We start from the raw sequence: 17,239 nt of genomic DNA, 5'->3' as shown, positions 1-17,239 counted from the left end.
GGTAATGATTTGTCAATTGCTTGCCGCTACTAGTATTATTCTTTTCCGGTGGTATTGTGGGATGACGCGGCCTGGACCGACCTTACACGTACGCTTACGTGAGACAGGTTCCACCGACAGACATGCACGCCGTGCATAAAGGTGGCTAGCGGGTGGATTCTCGTATGAGATCTAGGACGTCACGAGGAGCTCCGAAATGGTCTGGAGGTAAAGATTGATATATTGGATGGATGGGTTTGGACGCCGGAAATGTTTCGGGCACCACCGGCAAAGTGTCGGGACCACCGGAGGGGTTCCGGAGGCCCACCGGGAGGGGTCACAAGCCCCGGAGGGCTACGTGGGCCAAGTGCGGGAGGTAACCAGCCCCTAGGTGGGCTGGTGTGCCCACACACCCAGCCCATGCGCAACCAAGAGGGAGGGAGGGGAAACCCTAGGTGTTGGTGGGCCTAAGGCCCACCTAGGGGTGCGCCACCCCCTCTCCTTGCCCTGGCCACCGCACCTCCCATCTGGGGGCTACCGCACCACCTTGGGTGGGAACCCTAGGGGTGGCATACCCCCCTCCCCTCCTCCTATATATAGAGAGGGTTTTGGCGCTGTTTTGCACACAGTTTTCCATCTCCCTCGGCGCAGCCCTGCTTCCCTCCTTCCTCCTCTTCCACGGTGCTTGGCGAAGCCCTGCCGAGAGACCTCGTCTCTCCATTGACACCACGTCATCGTGCTGCCGGAGATGTTCCCCAACCTCTCCCTCCTCCTTGCTGGATCAAGGTGCGGGAGACGTCACCGGGCTGCACGTGTGTTGAACGCGGAGGTGCCGTGATTCGGCACTAGGTCGGAATCACACCGCGATCTGAATCACCGCGAGTACGACTCCATCAACCGCGTTCTAGCAACACTTCCGCTTAGCGATCTTCAAAGGTATGAAGATGCTCTCACCCCTCTCTCGTTGTTGGTTTCTCCATTGGAAGATCTGAATATGGCGTAGGAAAATTTTGAATTTATGCTACGTTACCCAACAATGGAAAGTCAATGGAAGACTCGCGAAAGATGGTTGGTGGAATATAAGTAGTTGCAAAGCAACTCACCAATGCACACCGCCGACCGATGAAGCACCGATGACACACCATCAGCTAACCTCGGAATTCATCAGTTATAAATACCAGAAACATATAGCTGAGGATCCAACCATTAAAGTTAAGTTGTTGATGAGTTGGGTTTACGAGAGGTTTGGATATAAGGTCAATTACGGGAAGACATGGAATGCCAAGCAAGTCGCTCTTAGAATGTTGTATGGTGGATGGAAAGAGGCGTACAACATGCTACCCAGGTTGCTGGGCACGATGTCCTATAGAAACCGCGGAGTGTACCACTATGTCCAAGATATTGAAGGAGTGTTCCGTCATGCCTTTTGGACGTTTGGCCCATGCATTGCAGCTTTTGAGCAATGTCGTCCTATTTGGTCTATAGATGGAACATTCATGACAGGCAAATACAAGGGCACACTAATGATAGAAATGGCACATGATGCTAATGATCAGGTGTTGCCTGTGGCATTTGCTTTGGTGTCCATGGAGAACCAAGACAACTGGTAATGGTTCATGAGACTTGTGAGAAGCACGATCATTCCTCCGAATAGGAAGGTATGCATCATATCCGATCGGCACCAAGGCATATTGAAGGTCGTGGATGATCACATGCGAGGGCATGCGAGGCTTCACCATCGATGGTGCATGAGGCACTTTGTTGCAAACTTTTACAGGGCTTGTAAGAACAAAGATCTAGAAAAGGATCTTAACTCCGCATGTGTGGACTTCTCCATCCAATCGTTCACGAAACGATTGAACATAATCTATGAGAAGGCAAATGAAGGTCTCAAAGATTTCCTAGAAAAGAATATTGATGAGAGACACAAGTGGTCACGGGCATGTGACGAAGGAGGCATGAGATATGGCGACATGACAAGCAATCTTGTTGAGTGCTTCAACTTTGTCTTGAAGGGTGCACGTCAGTTGCCGGTGACGACAATAGCAGAATATACCTTCTACAAGCTCAGTGAGTATTTTCTGAAGCACTCCGAAGAAATGGACAAGTGGATTGGTGAGAGTGTGAAAACTCCCAATGAGATTTATCCGAAGAAGGTTGTCGAGTAGTTAGAGTTTCAAAAAGAGATGTCAGCCATGTAGCGAGCCACTTTTTTCGATAATGTTGAAATGAAATACCAAGTGGATGAGCCAGGAGGTACAACGAGAGATGGGCAATCATATGGTGGTCGCTCATTTACGGTGTCCCTTCGGACATGACATTGCACTTGTGAGCGGCCGAGTAAGTACCATTGGACATGCTCGCACATGATGACGGCATGCCGCATGAGGAATTTGCCCTTCTCCGATGGTGTAGTTGTGAGGTTGCATGAATTCAACATGCGAACTCATAAGTTAACATGGGCGTCGAGATTCCACCCTTTTCTTGACCCATCACGGTGGCCAGAGTATCACGGCCCTAATAGTAGGCCGGATCCAGAGATGATGGTTCAACCGAAGGATAGAAGGAGAACAAAACGATACAGCAATGATATGGATGACCTCATGAGCACGAGAGAATTTGGTAGTGGACATTTCATGGACCCACGTGATAGCAACCAACGCAGTGATTGCAATGAAATGACACACAATAAGAGGAATTGCAAAACAAAAAAACTTAAAAAGGGGGTGGCAGAGGTGGTTCAACTGCTTGTGGTGGAGGTGGTTCAAGTGGTGGTGGTGATGGATGTGGTTCAAGTGCTGGTGGTGGAGGTGGTCCAAGTGGTGGCCTTGCTGTGCGTCGAGGATCCGGTAGTGGTAGATGTGGTGGTTCAAGTGGTGGCCTTGCTGTGGGCCGAGGATCTGGCGGTGGTAGACGTGGTAGCATTGCTGTGGGCCGAGGATCCGGCGGTCGTAGACATGGTGGTTCAAGTGCTTGTGATAGTGTTGGTTGTAGAGGAGGTTTTATGGGTAGAGGTTCGAGTGGTGGTAGAGGAATGTTCGGATACCTACAAGGACCATTTCCGTAAGTTTGGTACATTTCATTATTATTGTCGTGTTGTACATTTTCTTCATGTTGTTTTTCTCTTTACTGACTAATGTCTTGTAATTTTTTGTAGGTATGGCAGCTTCTCAACCCAACAAAGCAACAATGAAGGGGTGGAGGACACGGAGGGGGGAGGTGAGATGCCGGGGTGGTGGGACAAGGCTGTCAAGAAGGTGAGAGAGGAGGAGGCAGTCGCTCTAGCGAAGAAGAAGGAAGAGGGGTACGAAAAGAAGCAAGAGGAGAAATGGATAATGACATGTCAAGGCCTTGATATGGAAAAGAACCTGAAGAAGCAGGTTAAGATGGCTGAAGAGAAACGGATGAAGGAATTTCGCGAGAGAACTGCGAAGCTTTGGGCTTTGGAGGCGGCAAAGAAAGAGAGGGAGAACAAGCGCTTCATAGAGAAGGTGGTTCACGAGGCAAGTCTCATAAGGAAAAGGGAGGAGGAAGAATAAGAAGAGAGGAAGAATAAGAAGGGGAAGGGACTTGAACCTGGCTCTACACAATCGTGCAACGTCGTTCTCATCATGTTGTGCACTTTATTTTGAATTGATACGTCTCCGTCGTATCTACTTTTCCGAACTCTTTTGCCCTTGTTTTGGACTCTAACTTGCATGATTTGAATGGAACTAACCCAGACTAACGTTGTTTTCAGCAGAATTGCCATGGTGTTGTTTTTGTGCAGAAATAAAAGTTCTCGGAATGTCCTGAAAATTTACGGAGAATTTTCTGGAATTAATGAAAAATACCTGCGCAAAGATCAACCGGAGGGGGTGTTCCAGTGGGCCACAAGCCCCTGGGCTGCGGCCACCCCCCTAGGCCGCGCCAGGAGGGCTTGTGGGGCCCACGTGGCGCCACCGCCTCTAAACTCAGCTCTATTTATCCCGTCTCGCCCGGAAAAAATCAGAGAGAAGGATTCATCGCGTTTTACGATACGGAGGCGCCGCCACCTCCTGTTCTTCATCTGGACAGCAGATCTGGAGTCCGTTCTGGGCTCCGGAGAGGGGAGATCTTCGCCATCGTCATCATCAACCTTCCTCCATCGACAATTCCATGATGCTCTTCACCGTTCGTGAGTAATCTCATCATAGGCTTGCTGGACGGTGATGAGTTGGATGAGATTTATCATGTAATCAAGTTAGTTTTGACGGGGATTGATCCCTGGTATCCACTATGTTCTGAGATTGATGTTGCTACTGCTTTGCCATGCTTAATGCTTGTCACTAGGGCCCGAGTGCCATGATTTCAGATCTGAACCTATTATGTTGTCGCCAATATATGTGTGTTTTAGATACTATCTTGCAAGTTGTAGTCACCTACTATGTGTTATGACCCGGCAACCCCAGAGTGACAATAGCCGGAACCACTCCCCGAGATGACCATAGTATGAGGAGTTCATGTATTCACCAAGTGTTAATGCGTTGGTCTCGTTCTTTATTGACGAGCGGGAGCTAGTTACTTATCTCTCCGTGTTATAGTTGTTACATGATGAATCACATCCGGTATACTCATCCATCACCGATCCACTCCCTACGAGTCTTTTACTACTGCTCCTTGCTACGTTACTTTGTTGCTGCTGCTGTCGCTACTACTGTTGCTACTGCTGTTACTCTGTTGTTACTTGCTGCTGCTGTCACTACTGTTGTTCCTTGCTACTGCTGTTACTTGCTACTTTGTTGTTACTTGTTGCAAGACTTTTTTAGAGCCATTTCCTGGGAAGAATAGTTCCCCGTCCACGTGCTATTTACTGGCGCCATTGATACAACATGTTAGGAATAGTGTGTCGTCAACAGATCTTTTTCTGACACCGTTGCTATCATACTACTTTGCTACTGATACTTTGCTTGCAGACACTAATCTTTGAGGTTTGGTTGAAATTGACAAACTCAACTGCTAATACTTGAGAATATTCTTTCGCTTCCCTTTGTGTCGAATCAATAAATTTGGGTTGAATACTCTACCCTCGAAAACTGTTGCGATCCCCTACACTTGTGGGTTATCAAGACTATTTTCTCGCACCGTTGCCGGGGAAGCACAACTATATTCTCTGAGTCACTTGGGATTGACGTCTGCTGGTCACTATGAGGAATCTGAAAGATCCAAGAACTAAAATCTTGCCTTCCACTACGAGGAGAGGTAAGGAACTCCCATCTAGCTCTGCACTTGATTCACCTTCAGTTGTGAGTAAGTTTGCGACATCGCCTCGTGCTAGAAATCTTGATATGTCGCCTGTGCTTGATGATGCTACTTCTGCTACGCATGATGCTATGCCTGATACTGCTTTGCCTTATGATGCTACTACTGCTTTGCATGATGATGCTATGCTTGATACTATGTCTGATGATGCTATGCTTGATACTATGCCTGATGAGGCTATGCCTAATACTGCTTTGCCACTAGGTGCATTCCTTGATGCAAAAATTGCTAGAGTTGCTGCTAGACGTGATGATACTTCTGAAACTGCTGATACTATTGAAGTAGAACCTGCTACTATGCCTGAATTACCTGTTATGCGTGAACGCTATGTTATGGAGGGAGAGATAGTTGAGGACCTTCTTGCGTGTAATGATAGCTATGATGTTGAGAAACTACTGCTCAAATGGAAAGAAAAATCTCTGAACGCTAGGATGAAATACGACCCAAAGTTTGCTACTTCGCCTATCTTTGTGACCGATAAGGATTATGAATTCTCTGTCGACCCTCAGTTAATCACTCTAGTCGAATCTGATCCTTTTCACAGTTATGAGTCTGAAACGGTTGTAGCCCATCTTACCAAACTGCACGATATAGCCACCCTATTCACTAGTGAGGAAAAGATCCGCCACTACTATATCCTCAAGTTGTTTCCTTTCTCGCTAAAGGATGATGCTAAGACTTGGTTCACTTCTCTTGCTCCTGGTTGTGTGCGTAGTCCCCAGGATATGGTCTACTACTTCTGTGAAAAATATTTCCCTGCCCATAAGAAGCAAGCTGCCTTGCAGGAAATATACAACTTTGCTCAAGCTGAAGAAGAGAGTCTCCCACAAGCTTGGGGGAGGCTCATCCAGCTACTGAATGCTTTGCCTGATCACCCTCTTGAGCAGAATGAAATACTTGATATATTATATAATGGAATTACCGATGCTTCCAAAGACCACCTAGATAGTTGTGTCGGTTGTGTTTTTAGGGAACGAACTGTAGAACAAGCTGAGATTCTACTGAATAACATCTTGTGCAATGAGAATGCTTGGACTATTCCCGAACCACCTCCTAAGCCAACTCCAAAGAAAAGAGGTATTCTATTCCTTAGTCCTGAAGATATGCAAGAAGCCAAGAAATCTATGCGAGAGAAAGGCATTAAATGTGAAGATGTCAAAAATCTACCACCTATCGAAGAGATCCATGGTCTCGATAACCCGATACAGGTAGTAGAAGAAAATTCTCTGCGTAGGTTTGATGAGAGTGATATTCCTTTTGATAAACCTGCTAGCTTATGCCTGGATGAATTTGATAACTTCGTTGCCAAACAACAAAGTTTCAACAATTATGTTAGCAGACAATTAGAACAGAATGCTCGTATGCTTAGTCATTTAAGTGCTTGTGTGGACAGAAATGTCAATGATCTTAAGCTTCTGAGTAAACATGCCTCTATGGTTACCACTCAGGTAGAACAAGTACTTAAAGCTCAGAATGACTTGCTCAATGAGTTGAATGACAATTCCGTTAGATTTGTTACTAGAGGCAGTAGAATGACCCAGGAACCTTTGTATCCTAAGGGTCATCCAAAGAGAATTGAACAAGATTCTCAAGGAGTTAGCACTGATGCACCTAGTCATCCTAGAAAGAAGAAGAAAGATGATAGGAACCTGCACGCTAGCAACCCTGTTGCTGCTACCCCTGAGAGTCCAAATGATGCCTCTGTTTCTGATGCTGAAACACAATCTGGTGATGAACATTAGCCTAATGATAATATCAATAGTGATATTCATAAATATGCTCAACCTAGCAATGATAAGGATGTGGAGATTGAACTTGTTGATCTTGATAACCCACAGCCTAAGACTAAGAGATACGATAAGAATGACTTCGCTGCTAGGAAGCATGGTAAAGAAAGGGAACCATGGGTTCAGAAACCCATGCCCTTTCCTCCCAAACCATCCAAGAAAAAGGATGATGAGGATTTTGAGCGATTCGTTGAAATGATCAGACATGTCTTTCTGCAAATGAGTTTGACAAATATGCTCAAGATGTCTCCGTATGCTAAGTACATGAAAGATATTGTGACTAATAAGAGGAGGATACCTGAGGTTGAGATTTCCACCATGCTTGCTAATTATACCTTCAAGGGTGGAACTCCTAAGAAACTAGGTGATCCCGGTGTGCCCACTATACCTTGCTCCATTAAAGGCAACTACGTTAGAACTGTGTTATGCGACCTTGGAGCCGGTATTAGTGTTATGCCTCTCTCTCTTTATCGTAGACTTGAACTGGATTAGTTGATACCCACTGAAATCTCTCTGCAAATGGCCGACAAATCAACTGCTTTCCCTATCGGCATTTGCGAGGATGTGCCTGTTGTGGTTGCTAACGTCACTATCTTAACAGACTTTGTTATCTTGGATATTCCCGAGGACGATGCCATGGCGGTCATCCTCGGAAGACCCTTTTTAAACATCGCAGGGGCTGTTATAGATTGCAACAAAGGCAATGTCAGTTTCCATGTCAACGGTAGTGAGCATACGGTGCACTTTCCGAAGAAACAATATCGAGTACATTGCATCAATGCTATCGAAAAAACTTCATCGATTCTTATTGGGAGCTTTGAATGCCCTATTCCTCGTGTCAAGATGAAGTATGATTTGCTTGTTGGGGAGATACATATCCCCATTGAGGTGACCTAGTGACTATTCAAAAATTCTCTGTTCTCTTTTGCGATTCGGAAAGGTTTGTCGAGGAGACTTCATCAACCTCATTGGCGGATTTTCTTTCGATGACCATGAGATGGATGGATCGAGGAGTCACAAACCTCTGTTCCAAGCTTTCACTTTAGGTTGCTTAGAAGAAAAATGATAGCTTTAGTTTAGTTTTCCCTGTTTTCTGTCTTAGCGTCCGGTAGAAAAGTACCCCAAAAATAAAAGTTCTCCGAACGTCCTGAAAATCTAGTAAGATTTTTTCTGGAATTTTTAAATTTTTTTAGACAAAGAGCTTGTCTGGGAGCTGCACCAGTGGGCCACAAGCCCTTGGGGCGCGAGCACCCCCTGGCCGTGCCACCCAGGCTTGTGGGGCCTAAAGACACCCCCTCCACTCATTCTTGCTCTCATTTGGTTCTCCTACCTCCAGAAAAAATCGTTTCGCAGCTCAAACCCGTGTTCTTGCTCCTCTTGCTGGGATTTTCGATCTCTTTGCTCAAATCACCATTCTCCGAACTGTTTTGGGGAAATTACTCCTTGGTAAGTGACTCCTCCATTGGTCCAATTAGTTTTTGCTCTAGTGCCTTATACTCCACGTATTTTTGCTGCCTTGGTGACCATGTTCTTGAGCTTTGCATGTTGATTTTAGCTAGTCCCAAGTAGTTTTGATGCGTAATATGGCTTCTAGGCACTTGTGGGAGTAGTTGCTACGAGTTTCGTTGAACCTTATTCACTTTTCCTTAGAGTCACTAAAAATTTCAGAAATTTTCAGAGATAGAAAAGGGAAAAGACGAGGAGGTTCTTAAGAGGCTCTTCAAGCCGTGACCCCAAGGATGATGGAAGTGAGAAGAAGCCCAAGTATTTTGTCCCTCGAGTCACAGAAGTTCGAGCATGCGAGTGGCCAAGCGACGTGTTCTTACGCGCCGCTGGAATTTATGAGGACTTTTATCACTTGGTGGAAATAGCAGGCCTTACCGCCTTCGTTGAACATAAGTGTCTGCAATACCTCCTCCTCACTAATATCTTCGTGCAAAGCTTTAACTTCTATCCAAGGAAGAATTCTCCTATGGTTGAGTTCAAACTTTATGATATCCCCCAGCGCATGTCACTCCAGGATTTTTCAATTTTTGCAAATTACCTTACGTTGGGGATATTCATGAACCTCGTCCACGGGACTTGGAAGCTTTCATCGATACAATTGCTGTAGGAGAGGAGAGAGGAGTGTCTTGCGCTAGAGCTGCTAGCATTCATTTTCCCGTGCTTCGGTACTTCTCATTATTTGTGGGAAAATGTTTGATTGGCCGTGGGAAAGCTGGGTCACTTAGTTCCCCAGATCTTGTGGTCTTGCACGAAGCCCTTTATAACGATAAAACTTATAGCTTGGGCGCCATAGTAGCTCAACGGCTGAACCTGAACCGTTCTAAAGGTGTTGTCTATGGAGGTATCTATGCTACCTGTCTTGCCACACAATTTGAGATACCCATTAGACTGGAGGAGGAAGAAGAGGTTCTTCTTCCCGAGAGATATCTAGATTACGATAGCATGGTTCGCCATGACTTTCTTGATAGAGATATAAATAGAAGGATGATTTATAACCTAGTATTTAGTCAGGGTACTCGTGAGACTATTACTTTGCCTACTCCTTCTTTGTTCAATCTTCATGCAGGCAGGTACATTATCATGCCCTCAGACATCTACGCATATTGGGGCTTATCCCAACCACAGGCGCACGTGCCCGAGCCGCCAATCGAGTACCAGACGCCAGTTTATCAGTGGGAGCCAGAGGAGCTCACACAGTAGTGGCATCCTCAGTCCACTCCAGAGTACCCTGGAGCTGGTTATTTCCCTCCTTGGAAGTAGACCAACTTAGGCCAAAAGCCTAAGCTTGGGGGAGTACGTGTTCTCACCGACTTTACATTCTTGCTTATGCTTTCACTTTGTTAGCCGGTGTTCACACTTTGCCACTGTATCATCCATGCTAGTTTATTTTCTTTTTCTAGTTTTCTTTTCGTGTGTCTATCTAGTTTGAGAAAACCCAAAAAGATTTTCTTTTTCTTCTTTTGCTTGTTGGTAGCTTTCCCGTGTAAATAGTTTTCTTTTTCTTTGGGTCAAGGTAGAAGATATTGGTTATAATGTTTAGTGGCTCTTGCATGCATACCTGTTTAGCTTTCAAAGAGCCATATTACTTTGTATTCTCCTTTGTGTTTGCCTGCAGATTCCGGCGTAGTCCAATGCACGAGCATGCTTATTATTGTTCACATCGTTCGGTCGTGCAAGTGAAAGGCAATAATGACGATATATGATGAAGTCACTGAGCCTGGAAAAGCTGGTATGAACTCAATCTATTTTGTTTTTGTAAATATGACTAGCTCATCATGCCTGATTCAGCTTTGTTGTGAGAGAAACATGTTTGCAATGACAACTTAGAGATCATAGTTGCTTATGCTATGCTTACATAGCTAGGAGCTTATAATGGTTTGTCTTGGATGCCCATATGAATGTTGAGATGACTATGATGTAGTATGATAGGATGGTATCCTCCTTTGAATGATTCAAGTGGCTTGACTTGGCGCATGTTCACGCATGTAGTTGAAACAAAATCAACATAGCCTCTATGATATTCATGTTCATGGTGATTTATGTCCTACTCATGCTTGCACTCAATGCTAGTTATTCTCAATGCATTTTGATGACTGTTGTCGCTCTCTAGTTGGTCGCTTCCCAATCTTCTGCTAGCCTTCACTTGTACTAAGCGGGAATACTGCTTGAGTATCCACTCCCATAAACCCAAAGTTGTTCCATGAGAGTCCATCATACCTACCTACGTGCGGTATCTACCTGCCGTTCCAAGTAAATTTGCATGTGCCACTCTCTAAATCTTCAAGAAATAATCTGTTTTGCATGCCAGAACCACTCATTTGGTGACAGGGGGCTATTAGTATCTTCCATGCTAGGCGTGTTATCCTCGATATGTGTTTATTCACTATCATTCATGAGAAAGGGGCCGGTAATTGGAATTCCCAGTTCCATGCTCAATTCGAAAAGATAATTGCAAACAAAACTCCCCCATGATTGATGTTGGTATGGACGGTACCCGAGGATTCGGCTAGCCGTAGAGTGTGATTGATTGGTGGTGGGGGGGTCAAAACTTTACTTTTCTATTTGGGAACCGCCTATAGCATGTGTAGCGTGAAAGATGTTGAGAACTCTTAGTCATTGCGTTGACAATGAAAGCATGTCACCCAAAATTATTATCTCTGTTTTAAAAGCTTGAGCTCTAGCACCTCTGCAAATCAATGCTTCCCTCTGCGAAGGGTCTATCTATTTATGTTCCTGTTGAGTCATCCTCCTCATACAAAAGCACCAATTAGAGAGCACCTCTGTCATTTTTATGCTTTGCTTTTAACTGTGTTGAGTATGACTGTGACTGGATCTTCTTTTCCATGAACTACAATGTTTAGTCAGCCCTTGGTCTTTGAAGGTGCTCTCCATTTATGTTTTGCGGTCTCAGAAAGAGCTAGCGAGATACCACATGTTCGTACTGCTTCATGTTGTTTTGATTCAAGTGTTGACATTTGAGGCTTATTATTATTTGCTCGCTAGTTGATTATGCCATTGATATGAGTTTACCGTGATACCTAGATGTCATTTGCTTATGTGGTTTGCTTGTGATCTTGCTGAAGTTCTGGTTGTGAGTTAGACATAGTTGCAACAACAAGATCAAACAGAGTTCGTCAAAGTTTTTCTTTTGTCTCTTTCAGTTTGTCAACTGAATTTCTTGAGGACAAGCAAGGCTTTAAGCTTGGGGGAGTTCATACGTCTCCGTCGTATCTACTTTTCTGAACTCTTTTGCCCTTGTTAGGGACTCTAACTTGCATGATTTGAATGGAACTAACCCAGACTAACGATGTTTTCAGCAGAATTGCCATGGTGTTGTTTTTTTGCAGAAATAAAAGTTCTCGGAATGTCCTAAAAATTTACGGAGAATTTTTCTGGAATTAATGAAAAATGCGCAAATATCCACCGGAGGGGGTGTGCGAGTGGGCCACAAGCCCCTACGCCGCGGCCACCCCCTAGGCCGCGCCGTGAGGGCTTGTGGGGCCCACGTGGCGCCACCACCTCCAAACTCAGCTCTATTTATCCCGTCTCGCCCGGAAAAAAAATCAGAGAGAAGGATTCATCGCGTTTTACGATACGGAGGCGCCTCCACCTCCTGTTCTTCATCTGGACGACAGATCTGGAGTCCGTTCTGGGCTCCGGAGAGGGGAAATCTTCGCCATCGTCATCATCAACCTTCCTCCATCGACAATTCCATGATGCTCTTCACCGTTCGTGAGTAATCTCATCATAGGCTTTGCTGGACGGTGATGACTTGGATGAGATTTATCACGTTATCAAGTTAGTTTTGACAGGGATTGATCCCTGGTATCCACTATATTTTGAGATTGATGTTGCTACTACTTTGCCATGCTTAACGCTTGTCACTAGGGCCCAAGTGCCATGATTTCAGATCTGAACCTATTATGTCGTCGCCAATATATGTGTGTTTTATATACTATCTTTCAAGTTGTAGTCACCTACTATGTGTTATGACCCGGCAACCCCAGAGTGACAATAGCCGGAACCACTCCCGGAGATGACCATAGTATGAGGAGTTCATGTATTCACCAAGTGTTAATGTGTTGGTCTCGTTCTTTATTAAAAGGAGAACCTTAATATCCCATAGTTTCCATTAGGACCCCGCTGCCACGGGAGGGATGGACAATAGATGTCATGCAAGTTCTTTTCCCTAAGAACGTATGACTACATACAGAATACATGCCTACATTAGATTGACGAGCGGGGGCTAGTTACTTATCTCTCCGTGTTATAGCTGTTACATGATGAATCACATCCGGTATACTCATCCATCACCGATCCGCTGCCTACGATTCTTTTACTACTGGTCCTTGCTACGTTACTTTGCTGCTGCCGTCGCTACTACTGTTGCTACTTTTGTTACTCTGCTGTTACTTGTTGCTGCTGTCACTACTGATGTTCCTTGCTACTACTATTACTTGCTACTTTGTTGTTACTTGTTGCAAGACTTTTCTGGAGCCGTTGCCTAGGAAGAATAGTTCCCTGTCCACGTGCTATTTACTGGCGCCATTGATACAACAAGTTAGGAATAGTGTGCCATCAATAGATCTTTTTCTGACACCGTTGCTATCATACTACTTTGCTACTGATACTTTGCTTGCACACACTAATCTTTAAGGTGTGGTTGAAAATGACAAACTCAGCTTCTAATACTTGAGAATATTCTTTCGCTTCCCTTTGTGTCGAATCAATAAATTTGGGTTGAATACTCTACCCTCGAAAACTGTTGCGATCCCCTACAATTGTGGGTTATCATGAATCTTCTCAACGATATGTGATCTTTGAACTTTAATTTAGTAGTCGACCTCTATGTGCACTCTAAATCGCTATGGGAACTCCATTGTGTGTACTCTTAATCGCTATGTGATGTTTGAACTTTAATTTAGTCCTCTGTGTGATGTTTGAACTTTAATTGCTATGGACCTGGACCTATATGATTCTGTAATTTAGTCATCTTTCATCGCTATGTGCACTCCAAATTTTTGTAGTGTGTGTTGGACTCCTAAAACGCCAAGGGACTCTGGCGATTGAATGTGGGATGGAAACGCCATAGGAGCTGGCGTTGCTGCTTGTAAACAAACGCCATCGAAGAGGTTGGCGTTCCCTTAGAATAGAACCTACCAGCTAGCATGCGTAGGGGTGTTTGAATGTGGGGTGGAAACGCCATAGGAGCTGGCGTTGCTGCACTGTAAGCAAAAGCAAGCGAAGGGGTTGGTGTTCCCTTAGAACAGAACCTACCAGCTAGCGTGCATAGGGGCGTGAATGTGGGGTGGAAACGCCAAGGGACTCTGGCATTGCTGCCTCTCCTTCAAACGCCAAGGGGCCTGGCGTTTCTGCTTCTTTTCTTTTTATGCACTGTTTTGCCACAGCCAGCATCATGACATGTTCACAGCATAAATACTTGATAGTTCACAGCATAAATACAGCATGACATAAATCACAACATAAATACTTCATAGTTCACAATATAAATACTTGATAGTTCACAACATGACATAAATCACAGCATAAATACTTCATAGTTCACAGCATGACAAGTTCACAACAAACTCAGAAGATAAATAGTTCATAGCAAGACATAAATAGTTCATAGTTCAAACGACATAACACTTCACTTCCTCCCTCTCTTCGCGGCATCTTGCCCTTAGTGACGTAGCCCTCTGGAGTGTTCTGTCAGCCAGGACGTCGGATGTTCCTTGAGCTAGCTCGGCGTGTTTCTTCTGTCGACTAAGTAGGTTGAGTTGGCTGCGGAGCGTCTTCCGTCTGTGAAGCCCCAAACTCCATGAAGTCTGGATCCACGGCCTCGTTGTCTGTCTCCTCTTCTTCTTCAACTTCATCAATATGTGTTCGGCTCGAAGAAGCGTGTGGTCGGCTGGAAGACGGACGAGCGGAAGAAGCACATGGTCGGCTGGAAGACGGACGAGCGGAAGAATGCACATCCATTATGTACTACGCACGTGCCCGCACATCGGTGGACGAAACACCATGGAAAGACAGTAAAGCGGCTAGTGTGCGGCATCGATTGGCGACCTTCTCCACAGGGAGAAGACATTGACATGTTAATATGATAACAGAGCTACGAAAAATAAAACAATGATTAACAAGGCATCTAACCTGCAGAGTACTTCTAACAAGCCCGTCCGTTTCTGGACCAGGGGCACGGCCAAGCACCACGTTACTATATTTGATACATCTCCATAGCTCTGTGCCCTGGATAAAACATATCTGACAGACCACCCACAAAGAAATGACACATGTTCATATTTCAAAGGAGGGACGTACCACTCGGTCATGGAGAGGGCCATAGTCAAGATGCACTCCAACTGTCTCCCTAATAGAGTTGTTGAATGCACCATCAGCAGCCTCACTTAGCAGTAAGTCCAAGCAATTTGAACGAGTCCAAGCACCCTTGTGGATAACTCTGTACTCTTTACGAATCCACTCCAAATGCCTTAAATATGTTGCCTCGTCAGTGTCGGGAGTTTGATCAATTTCAACTCGAGCATTCCTCTAAGCATTCCACATGTCCACCCACATAATGTGGTGCTCCTCCCAATTGATGACACTCTTATTGTTTTGTCGGTTTGTCATACAAAGCATTAGTATAATAAATCAGTTCCATTTTCTCGTGTTAGACATTGGTCAACAAGTGATACAAAAAACTCACTTATGTTGCCTCGTCAGTGTCGGGTGTTTGATCCAGTGGGCTGCGTTGTTGGACTCCGAACGGCATTGAAACACATTGAGGAAGATGCCACTCGACCGCAAAAAAGCATATCATGGGGCACCGCACACGCCAAAGATGTTGGTCACGAAGGCACATATTGCTCAGAGGGAACTGCCTAAGTATTGTTGGAAATATGCCCTAGAGCAATAATAAATTAGTTATAATTCTATTTCCTTGTTCATAATAATCGTTTATTATCCATGCTAGAATTTTATTGATTGGAAACTCAAATACATGTGTGGATACATAGACAACACACTGTCCCTAGTGAGCCTCTAGTTGACTAGTACATTGATCAAAGATGGTCAGAGTTTCCTGGCCATAGGCAAGTGTTGTCACTTGATAACGGGATCACATCATTGGGAGAATAATTTGATGGACAAGACCCAAACTCTAAACATAGTATATGATCGTGTCAGTTTATTGCTACTATTTTCTGCATGTCAATGTATTTGTTCCCATGACCATGAGATCATGCAACTCCCGGACACCAGAGGAATACCTTATGTGTTATCAAACGTCGCAACGTAACTGGGTGACTATAAAGGTGCTCTAGAGGTATCTCCAAAGGTGTTTGTTGGATTGGCATGGATCAAGACTGGGATCTGTCACTCCGTGTGACGAAGAGGCATCTCGGGGCCCACTCGGTAATAAAACATCACAACAAGCCTTGCAAGCAATGTGACTAAGGAGTTAGTTACGGGATCTTGTATTACGAAATGAGTAAAGATACTTGCCGGTAACGAGATTGAACTAGATATAGCTATACCGACGATCGAATCTCGGGCAAGTAACATACCGAAGGACAAAGGGAATTGTATACAGGATTATATGAATCCTTGACATAGAGATTCAAACGATAGAGATCTTCGTAGAATATGTAGGAGCGAATATGGACATCCAGGTCCCGTTGTTGTTTATTGACCGGAGAGTGTCTGAGGTCATCTCTGCATAGTTCTCGAACCCGCAGGGTCTGCACACTTAAGGTTCGGTGACGTTTCGGTATAGTTGAGTTATATGTGTTGGTGATCGAAGTTTTGTTCGGAGTCCCAGATGAGATCCCGAACGTCACGAGGAGTTCTCGAATGGTCTAGAAACGAAGATTGATATATAGGAAGTTGGTATTTGGATTCCGGAAGGTTTTCGGACATTGCCGGCAGTGTACCGGGAGTGACGAATAGGTTCCGGGGGCCCACTGGGTGGGCCCACCACGCCCCAAGGGGTCCACGTGGGTTTATTGGATGTGCAATAAGGTATAATGGGCTGACAAATTCATCCAAGGAAAGCCCATGAGGAAAAAGTGTAAAATCCAAAAGAGGTGGGAAAATAAGGAAGGAGTCCTAATCCAAGTGGGATTGGAGGAGGACTCCTCCCTTCCCCACTTTGGCCGACACAAGGAGGCATTTCTTGGTGCGCCAAGGATGCCTCTCTCCTCCTCCTATATATACTAGAGGTTTAGGGCTTTTGAGACACAACTTTGCCACGTGTTGCCCTCTCCTCTAGATCGTAGTTCTTCCTCTAGATCGGTTTTTTGCGTAGCTCGGGCGGAGCCGTGCAGGAATAGATCATCACCATCGCCGGCGCGCCATCTCGCTGCCGGAGAACTCATCTACTTCCCCGCCCCTCTTGCTGGATCAAGAAGGCGGAGATCGTCATGGAGCTGTACGTGTGTGGAACGCGGAGGTGCCGTCTGTTCGGCACTTGATCGGGACCGATCGCGAGACGGTTCATGGGACAGATCGTGGGATGGTTCGTGGGACGGATCGTGAAGACGTACCACTACATCAACCGCGTTTATTAATGCTTCCTCTTAGCGATCTACTAGGGTATGTGGATCCAATCTCCCTCTCGGAGATGAACATCACCATGATAGGTTTTCATGTGCGTAGGAAATTTTTTGTTTCCCATGCAACGTTCTCCA

The sequence above is a fragment of the Hordeum vulgare genome, chromosome 6H (assembly GCF_904849725.1).
Source record: "Hordeum vulgare subsp. vulgare chromosome 6H, MorexV3_pseudomolecules_assembly, whole genome shotgun sequence".
Lineage (NCBI taxonomy): Eukaryota > Viridiplantae > Streptophyta > Magnoliopsida > Poales > Poaceae > Hordeum > Hordeum vulgare.
The sequence above is the reverse complement of the archived record's forward strand: the minus strand, read 5'-3'. Positions refer to the sequence as shown.